Below are 9,502 nucleotides of genomic sequence, written 5' to 3' on the forward strand. Positions count from 1 at the left end.
AATCAGTAATGGTACTCTCGTGTCACTGGATTTTCTGGTTCATCGATCACTTGATTGTCTGGTTGGTTTACAGGCTGACGTCGCATGGCAGGAGTACTGCTGTGCTGCATCAGGCAATAAATACTTACGTTTTTATGCAAATTGTATGAATGGCGGGTGCTGCCGGTAGGGCAGGACTTGCTTAAGCTCTTCGCGAACGGTTTCATCACTTACTTTCAGTGGTCCGTCAACGCCAAGTGGAATCTGTTTCGGCAGAAATTCTAGGCTGATTATTCTCTTGCATTGACAATATATATTTACCGCCGCTGTGAACAGTATTTCAGTTATCATTTAATGTAGAAGAGAAGTCGGGCACATCGTTGATATTTATCCTTTTTGCGAAACCTGGACCGCAGGTATGAGGCTAACAAACCAATCGTCATAATCAGTGGGAATAAAGGACTTGAACCCACTATCAACGGATCCTTGCACGACTATGGGTTGCAACTCCGCAAATCGATTTACATCGCCTGCACCGCAGAGCCTCCCGTGCTGTACAGTGCAATGTACCAGGGATTATGGCTCTTCACTGATTCCGGACCGCCTCCGTGGTCTAGTGGTAGAGCGTCCGCCCGGAGAGCGGAAGGCCCGGGGTTCAATCCCCGGTCGCGTCATACCAAAATACGTTAAAAGATGGTACTTGTTGTTACCCTGCCTGGCGCTCGGCATTTAGGGGCTACAACAAGGACTGGTCGGCTCGGAGTCAGTATACTGTGTCTGAGTGGGGTATTCATGTTAAACTGCGGCATGGTATCTCAGTGAGCTAGCACTATAAATTGGCATCAGTCCGGACTAGTACAAGCAGCCACACAAACACACAAACACACACACGTACATGCACGTCGCTATATAAGTGCAATAATCTTGGACGCGACGTTAAACCCCATTTCACCTCACCCATCTTCACTGATTCCAATTACTTGGCCTGTCGATGTATCAGATTTCTGTATCATGACATCATAATAAAATCCCATTATATATGTCCGTTAATGTTTTTTTGCAGTATTATAATTAATTTTGCTTAATTGCTAAAACAAAATTTCTGATCAAGAAAAATATGGCTACCGATATTTCTATTACCGTTATATCGGTAAATTGAGGTTCGTTCGTTCAATGATACGTATCACAATATCATGTTTTAATGCTCGGTATATCGAGTGATTTCAAATAGCTATTTTTATCATGTGTTTAATGTAATACTCTTGACAAATACCTTCGAAATATTTCCGTAATTACAAAATGCAAGTTCGCATTCTGGAGTTTTTTCTGTGGCCAATACCCATCCCTATTGATTATGTATTTCTTCTAATGGTCGAAACGGATAAACAAAATGAAAACAAATTAGATTTGTCTGAACTTATGTGTCAGTAATCTAGATGCCTATGGCTGACCTAGGATATTTAGTGAGACAATGCAAGCTAAATATTTTGATAGATTTTAATAAGTTTCGTTAAAACCCCACACGGCTCTAACCTCGGCCAAACACATTGAGAACATAACACTCACGTGTTACTCAAAATGACATGTCTTTTAACAAGTTTTGCAGTGTACCGACAGGAGTAAATATTTCCCTTACACTATGCGTTGAATGAATATTAGCATGAGTCAGAAATAACAACTGTGACTTACACTGTGCTTCCTTGTGTAAGAATACTGTGGCTGCCGAACAAACAAACAACACTAAAAATTGTCACTGAATTGAAATATGCAGAAAGTCTGAGTAAGGATATCTCGGTATTAAATACAACTGTTTTTGCCTGACATCTATTGCTATTCACAACCTCCATTATTTACATCCAGAGATTTATTGTGGACGGGAAGGAAGACAGTGTAAGCAACAGATATACATTCCAAGTTTTATGAAGACATAAAAATACAGCTAAATTATATTGTTTCCAGAGCAGTAAAACATTAAAAATATAATCCTAAAATTGCTCAAAAATACATATGAACACTTGAGTATGGACTATTTTAAACGGACTACAGTGGTGATATAGAGATATCACACAGAGAATGGCAAAGGTCAAGGTCATGAGAACTTACATTGATCGTATACTGATTAGGTTTCTCGACAGTATAAACCAACGGATAAAAACAGTTGCGGTCATTAAGGATACATATGCAAAACGATCACTTAGGTTTACAAACAAACGTGGCGTCGCCCCTGTCTATTAGTATCGAGTCACAATTGACCAACGGGAATCTGAATAAATTACTGGAATAGATGTTGTCAAAAAAATGGTCAAAGATACCGAAAGTAAGTGTCTACCAGAGGCGCATCTGAGGTATTTTAGAATAATAAAACGACAAATTGTAAAACACATGTTATAAAGCAGAGTCCATTGTACGATTCCAACTATATAAAAGCATATGTTTATGAATCACTATGAAGATGGATATATGATTACACGATCCCATCCTGGGCCCACTTGCACAAAGCGATCTTAGCGCTACGACTATTGTAAGCCTATGTTAAAGTATGAGAGTTACGATCATCTTAGCGCTAAGATCGCTTGTGCAAGTGGGCCCTGATCAGCTTCACCCCAGTGGTAATTCAAATGAATAATGCAACTACTGTACGTGTTCTGTCACAACTTCCCATGTCACACTAAACACAACGTGCTTTTCTGTTTGACCTGTAGATTTGACGGCGTTACCTTACATTTTGAACCCAGCTCGCCATTCAATGTATTTCAGGTAAGTGTAGAATACATGCAGTGAGAGTTCAGCATCAGTATGTCTCGGATCCCTATCTCTCTATGATATACACAGTTATCTTCCCACGCCTCCTGCCAGGCCTCATCATTTCCCTGTATGTGTGACAACTACATGTATGTATATGCTTTCGAGCATGTTTACCTGGTAGGGTTCATTCTGTCACATGTTGTCATCAATCATCGTTTGCGAAAACGTCTTTCCCTGCTTCTTCCAGAGTCATGGAGGCGGCCATCTTTAATTGTATGCAACCAAAATTCTTAACCTTTGGAGTGAGGGAGTATTGTTTTACGCCATATCAGCAATATCACGGCGGGGCACCCCAAAAATGTTGGGTGTCGAACCCGGGTCATCGGCGTGACGAGCGAACACTTTAACTTCTAGGCTACGTCACCGCCCCTTTATCCTTCGGAAGATAGACGGATAGCATATAACTTTACAACAATATTCACCCGCTCGATGACGGCGCCCCTGAATACGCTTTGATATAGTGACGAATACAAGTATGCTTGGAAGTAATCCGTGGGCTATCTTGCCGGCATGTCGCAGATGGGGAGCGATCGTGCAAACCTACATATCTCTACTTTGTCATCCGTCAACTTCTAATTAATGCCTATCAAACAGTTCTTCTTCAGGTGAACAATTGACTTGTCTTTGCATGTGTTTGAGACGGGTGCCACCGGTGGGGCAGGTTACGCTCACCTTTTCGCGAACACCTGGTACTATTTGATAGTCATTCAAAAACACATGTTCACGATATAGTCGGAATCGTACAATCGACTCTGCTTTATTTCTATCGGATATGGAAAGGGTTTTGTCGCTTTATTCATTATTATTATTCATTATTTATATAAATAAGTGGTATTGGATAGTGTTTTTACATGCGGTTGATCAAGCTAAAAGAAGTTGCGTTTAGAGTTGTATTTTCCACTGAAATGATCTTATAATTTTAAAAGCCAAAACTGACATTGCGAAACTTAACCCAAAGCTACAGAGTAGAATAATGTCAAATATGATGCCAGCTGATGTAAATCTCTGCCATCGTGACATTTCTGAATTAAACATTATTTGCCAATATCCTCTGTTCTTATGTACCATTGGTTAAATTGCAAAGGAAAGAATTGACACATGATCCACATCCCAGTCATAGAAGCACAGCTGTAGAAAGGGGGGTAACTGTTGTCTATATTGACAATCTGGTCTTCTCGCGATCGGTAACCTCCCATTAGTTAGACGATCAATAACGTAGACAGCTTAAAACAACTCAATCTATGATTTAGTGAACAAGAACCCAACTGAACGTTACCTAAAGATGATAATGTGATAAATCAGTAAATGAAAAATAAAGACCAGGTTTACGATTAAACCTGTATGACACGCGGTGAAAGTCTACTCGGGTGTTTCTTTGTCGATAAAATGAAAGCAAAATAGAATTAAACTGTTCACGATATTGGTTTCGGCTTCACGGTTATCCTGGCTGAACAGATTATCCTGGCTCATTATGAGAGGCGAGGCAGATCCTTACACCTGACTGCAAAGAGTCAACCAAAAAAGAAATATTAGGCCCGAGACATTAAAACTGCCCCCCATCCTGTTTTGCCCAAACATCTTTCTTAAGTGTTTCTCTACACTTGCAAGCAGCAGAATCTCTGAAACTGTACCCAGCAGACTAAATACTAAATTAATACATTTTGTAAATGCGCTATCATGTCACTGGATTGTCTGGTCGAGACCTGATTGTTTAAAGGCCGCAGGAGTACTGCTGTGCCGCGTCGGGCAACAAACAAATACTTTTTTATGCAAATTATGAGTTTCGGGTGCTACAGGAGGAGCAAGACATGCTTACCTGTTTCGCGAACACCTGGTGTCATCAGTGATTTATTTTGAGTGATCCATTCATATAATTGTCACTATTTTGCCTTTTACGTCCAGTGGGGTCTGTTTCGACAGATGATCGAGACTTCTTATGTACAGGCGTTGACATTTATATATACTTGCATGGGTCGGTGTTTATGCTGGTGGACTGAACTTCCCCGCTGCTATCATAAGTTCAGTAGCTAGCATATATCAATTATATATACTGAGTTATCCCCAAACAAATCTTTGGGCCTTGACATTAATATTATTGTGTTGCAAAGAACATGTTTGTAAAGTCTTTCTCCTCACATGAAAGTGGCAGAATCTCTGCAGACGTGATAGAAAATTAACATGTCGTTTTTAGTTTCAAACAAAATCAGTCAAAGGACTAACGTGTCACTGAATGGTAGATAAGCGATTGTGGGCCTTGCACTCGTCGTGTGGCGATGAACTGCCGTGCGGCATTAGGCATCAAGCACTTACATTTTTATGCCAATCGTGTGATCAGCGGTTGCTACCGATAGAGCAGGACATGCTGATCAATTTCGCGAATACCTGGTGATATTACTTATTTTAAGTGATCCTTTCATATATTTTCATTTTATTGCTCAATGGAATCTGTTTTGGTAGATAACAAGACTTATTATTCTCTTATATAACTTCCTATTTTTATATTTCTCCCTTTCCTTGACTATATATGTTTGTATGGCGTTAAACGCCGCGCCCAGACACATTCGAGCTATAAACGGCGGCCTGTTAAAATCTCGAGCCTGCACAAGGCAAACCAGTACGTGATTGGTATTATGAGCAACTTCCGGTACCGTCGGGGGATGATGTCACTCAATGAACTAGGTGACCGGCTGACCACCCAATCTATTATGGCATCTCGTATGTCAAGCATAGATTGCTGGTGACCATTTCTAACTCAGATAGCCAAATGCGTATGTAAATATTCTGTTTGCCTTCATTTTGTTTCAGGCTTGGTCCTACAGGTAAACTTTTAATCATAATGAACACAAGTTTGGAAGAAGGAGACATCGAAATCAGAAAAAGGGTTACTGGTTTCATTGAGCAGATTTTGTTAAAATTAAATAAAAGATTCTATCATGATTGGTTTGATATGCAGTTGTTTCATTACCTAATGTGGAATATGATTTCAGCAATGAGGAAGGAGTGAGTGAGTATGGTTTAACGCCGCTTCTAGCAATATTCCAGCAATATCACGGCGGGGGACACCAGAAATGGGCTTCACACATTGTACCCATGTCAGGAATCGAACCCGGGACTTCGGTAATGAGGTAGGAACCCATAAACTACTTCAGGTTTCAGAATTAACCACTTACTGAAATGCAGGCGCAAAGAGGACTAAATACACAGGATCTTAACCAGGGTGAATCTTTGGTTCTGATTCACGATTGTTAGGATCCTGGCCTCATGTTGAGACGTCATGTATTAGCTACACACCTTACTGACAGATAGGGTAATAACTCTTATGTAAGATATATCTGCTAGCTTTGTGGTATGCAAATCAGTGGATGTATGGTATTGTCAATATATTACAGAATGTTAAATTTTGCAAAATTCATAATTATGTAAATGAGCAGTAAAGTATCAAAAATATACATTCAAGTTTGAGTATTTGCATGTTTGAGATCTGGGCTGTCAGAAGGTGACGATTTAGAACTTCTGGTCGTACTGATTTGAAGCTGTTATAGACCTGAGACGTGAAAGCGCAACATTTAAATTTGTTGGTGTTTCTGTATTTTTTCTTTTATTCGATCACAGTCCACTTATAATATGGACCGCCTCCGTGGTCTTGTGGTAGAGCGTCCGCCCGGAGAGCGGAAGGTCGAGGGTTCGATCCCGGGCCGCGTCATAGAAAAAGACGTTAAAAGATTGTACTTGTTGTTACCCTGTCTGGCGCTCGGCATTAAGGGGCTAAAACAAGGACTGGTCGGCTCGGAGTCAGTATACTGTGTCTGAGTGGGGTATTCATGTTAAACTGCGGCATGGTATCTCAGTGAGCTAGCACTATAAATCGGCATCAGTCCGGACTAGTACAAGCAGCCACACACACACATACACGTGCATGCACGTTGCTATATAAGTGCAATAATCTTGGACGCGACGTTAAACCCAATTTCACCTCACCTCACTTATAATATGTGCCTGATCAGGATGTCTGCATATGTTCATTTTTATTCACTTTTTGAATCATGTTTCCGCGTTCAAAGATTTTATTGACACTATGTTCATATTTTGAACGTGAACTTTCTCATTATACACCGCCGTCGCATAATTGTTGCAACAAAGACAGTGTGGTATACATGCCCCAATGATGGACAGGATGCGAAAACCAGGTTTCATCCCTATTTGATGGTGATACATAAAAACATGCGTTTAACATAGTCGGAATCGTACAAACGAGTCTGCTTTTAGCCGTGATTTCTTTGATCATGGAAAAGTTTTTCTTGCTTTGATTGACACGTGACTGAAGGAGCATCTGATGTTACATCTTAAATTACCGGAAATATTTACCAGGCAACAGAAATGCATTTTAAACGAAGCATACTTTCGTAAAAGAAATATCATACATATCACTCATGACTGGTTTATAGGATCCTTTTCGTCCTTTCCGTTGGCCCGATAACATCAAGGTAATACGTGCATAATGTTTGTTTCTATGTTGGAATTCTCTGAAAGAAATCATAATCCGTTTACAAACCCGAGTTTGTAATGTTGTCTTTATTGCCGCTTTAAACATTAATAACTATGTAATATCAAGTGTCAAGTGAATGAGAACGGTTGCTCATTGTTCAAATGCGACCCGTGAAGATCAGGGGTAGAATAGGTCTTCAGGAATCCATGCTTGCCGTTAAAGGTGACTATGCTTGTAGTAAGAGGCGACTAACGGGATCGGGTGGCCATGCTCGCTGACTTGGTTGATGCGTGTCATCGTATCCCAATTGCGTGGATCGATCCTCGTGATGTCAGTCACTGGAGTGTCTGGTCCAGACTCGATTATTTACAGACCGCCGTCATATAGCTTGAATATTGCTGACTGCGGCGTTAAACAACAAGCAAACAAACACATTAACTGTAGGCACTCAATACACCTCGGATTTCTGGAGTGTTATCTTCCTTAGGTCGAAAAAGAGAAAAATGTATGTACGTGAGTGAATGAGAAAGCAAGTTGGGTTTTACGCGTTAAACAATCTGAGAAAATAACAGAGTACGGTTGGTTCCCTTTGCCGTGCATGGATACGCGCATACGATTTTAGAGAAAGGGTTTTGTCCACGTTATTGAATAAGTAACACTAATTTGACCTCAGCAACTTTGGTTTCGTTCTTGAAAATGAAAATGTAAATGTAAAGCGGCCGCCATCTTTGACGATATAAATTCAATTTGGAAATAGTGATTGCCATTTTCACCACGATTGATCACACTCTCATATCAAACTATCGATTAGATATGTTGCCGAACAGAGGAAACAAGATAAAATGCGTATGTCTTTTAATGTTGATCTATGATGTTAATAATGTTACAGGGATAATGGGATGCTCGAGTTAACATTTCATCTGAGTGTAAATCAAAGCTACAATACTTTTTCCATAATAAGAAGTTTCCGTTGCAACAATTCTTTATATCATAAGCATGTGTTCGCGAAAACGTCAACATATCCTGCTCCACGAGTGGCACCAGTCACAAACACATGAAAAGGCAAGTCATGCTTAAGTCTTACTTTATGGTAAGAAAAATTCATTTTACAAATGTGTGAAGTTCGTGGAACATGTGTTTACCAGATTTACCTTACCACGTCAGTACGAGACTTGTGTATTCGAAAGCTTTATCGGGACTTTTGTTCACATCAATATGAGTCAATGATATGGTGGTGTGACTTGTCTGCCCTTGACTTGCCCATGAAGCTGGTTTTCATGCCGTACACAAGATGCAGGATCACACCGTGTGAACACAAAGTTATCTCCCTTCCACCAGACCAGCTATGCTGCTTGGGATGTAAAAGTGAACATTTTGCTGTGAGATGTATCGCAGTGGTTTTGTGAAACATGGAATGGTTAACGATACACAAACGTATGATGATTTTATTAGTGACTTTTATGCAATAGTGTACAATAATAGTGTTACGTGGGACTTTAAATTATTAACGTAGCCAAATAGAGATTGGCAGAACTTAAACATGTGCATTTGTAATTTCCAGCAAACACTAAAAATATGACATATATGACCATCTTTCCTACTAGTTTAATCAATAATGCAAATGCATCGGTCATTTGAATTGCGCATAATAATAACCTGTTAATTAAAATCGTTAGCCTTATTTGTACATCTATATTATTTCTTTATTTCATTTATATACTCGTTGGTACCAACATTTGTGCCTCCACTTACATTCTGGTATCACTTCATTCTTTACTTCTGCATAATTTGTTTAGTGTCTGTGCCATTTTAAATGCCTGAAATATAACACTGAGGACACCTAGTCTTTTATAGTCATAATACCATGATAGTGATGACAATATCATTATGATACAATACAAAACTACCAGCTGTTGAAATAATGGCCAATTGCAAAACCGAAAGAATTATCAAAATAAAATTATTTAAATTTCAACTTCTTGTTGGCATTCATACCATGATTGTCAATATCCGAAAGAACATTTCATAAGAAAGGTCACATTTAGGAGTGCGAAATTACTTGATACAGCCTTCCTCGCTTGTGTTTATAATGAGGTGTGAGGTGAGGTGAAATGGGGTTTAATGCCGCGTCCAAGATTATTCCACTTATATAGCTACGTGCATGCGTACATGTAGCTGCTTGTATTATTCCGGATTGATGTCGATTTGTAGTGCTAACTCACTGAGATACCA

Source organism: Haliotis rufescens, unplaced genomic scaffold (assembly GCF_023055435.1).
Source record: "Haliotis rufescens isolate VD_foot unplaced genomic scaffold, xgHalRufe1.0.p SCAF_2, whole genome shotgun sequence".
In the NCBI taxonomy this organism is placed as follows: domain Eukaryota; kingdom Metazoa; phylum Mollusca; class Gastropoda; order Lepetellida; family Haliotidae; genus Haliotis; species Haliotis rufescens.